This window comes from Pteropus vampyrus, unplaced genomic scaffold (assembly GCF_000151845.1).
Source record: "Pteropus vampyrus isolate Shadow unplaced genomic scaffold, Pvam_2.0 Scaffold208, whole genome shotgun sequence".
Taxonomy (NCBI): Eukaryota; Metazoa; Chordata; class Mammalia; order Chiroptera; family Pteropodidae; genus Pteropus; species Pteropus vampyrus.
The window spans coordinates 2,874,432-2,875,735 of record NW_011888989.1 but is presented as its reverse complement, the minus strand read 5'-3'; the positions used below and the strand labels follow the sequence as shown (position 1 = coordinate 2,875,735).

General features: G+C 41.2%; 1 non-coding gene across 1 annotated transcript; it reads right to left on the bottom strand.

The window, feature by feature from the left end:
- Positions 1 to 557: 557 nt before the first annotated feature.
- LOC111747025 lies at positions 558 to 663 on the bottom strand. The gene has a single exon (XR_002783361.1). It is a non-coding gene; the product is annotated as a U6 spliceosomal RNA (small nuclear RNA).
- Between the last annotated feature and the right edge of the window lie 641 nt (positions 664 to 1,304).

The following is a 1,304-nucleotide window of genomic DNA, read 5'->3' as shown; positions in this document are numbered from 1 at the left end:
GTAGTGCCTTCTCAATATATATCGGGGACCCATCAATTGCCTTCCACAGCTCAGGTGGGGTCCAAGTCATCAATACTGCCACCACAGAATACCATGTGCTCTGTGGGGGCCACATGTTCCTCCCATCCTCTGGTGGGGAAGACAGCTCCCTTACCTGGGAATCCTGCCAGCTACTTCAAGTGTGTTGCTGCAAATTCACAGTTCTGAGGTGAGGGGTACAAGGCTTGGGCAGTTGGAAGAAAATGCAGGGAGTCATAGGCAACTGTGACATAACTCTTTATTCCAACAAGTGCACAGCCAACCACAAAGGGTGGCAGCAACTTTTGTATACAGGTTAAACAATAGTGGCACACTACCAGATAATAGAAGCCCGTGTATGCATACCAGGTACATGGTTACATAAGGGGAGAAGTGCTGAGTCACGTCTGCTCAGAAGTTAGCTGCTAAGTGTGTTGGGAGGGAGCCTGACTATGGTCATCTTTCTTTCTCTGCACAGTCTAGTAATTATCTGTCACTGTGTAAAGTTATTACAATATTATTGACTGTATTTTCTGTGCAAAAATATAGAATACTTCACAAATTTGCATGTAACCCTTACATAGGGGCCATTTAATCTCTTCTGTATTGTTCCAGTTTTAATATATGTGCTGCTGGAGTGAGCACTTGGGTGGGAGTCTTAAAAGTTGAACCTCTAAATGTGGGGTCCAATTTTTCACTCCTCAGGAAGAAGCGGGGATTTAGGGGTTTCCTCCAGGTGTATGCTGTAGTGGGGTTTATGGTGAGAGTGTGTGTCAGCCTTTCTTACCCATTTTTATTTGTATATTTTTTTGTTTACCCAGTGAATAAGTGTCACTCAGGTAGTTTATGGATTTCTTTCAGAGGGAATTGCTCCATGTGTAGCTATTCATCCAGTGCATCTGTGGGAGGAGAGAAGCTCAGGAGGCTGCTATGTTGTTATTTTTAAAGACCACTCCAATGGCTTTCTTTTGTTGTACCTTTCAAATCATATGTTGGTGCATCCAATGGAAGAACTTAAGTCACATCTAGAATTGTAGCTGCAAGGGAGTCTGACATATGATGCTTTTATGTTTCCAGGCTCTGAAGGATTGGAAGGCAACTACAAAGAAGCTTTACATTGATGATAAATGCCAGTTTACCAAATCCACCACAAATCATAGGTCAAAGAAAAATGATGTAAATTTAGAATTGAGCAATATAACACTAAATATAAAAACTTGTGAGGTGCAGTTAAAATGATACTCAGAAATTTATATCTTAACTTTTTATTTCAGAAAAGAAAGGAT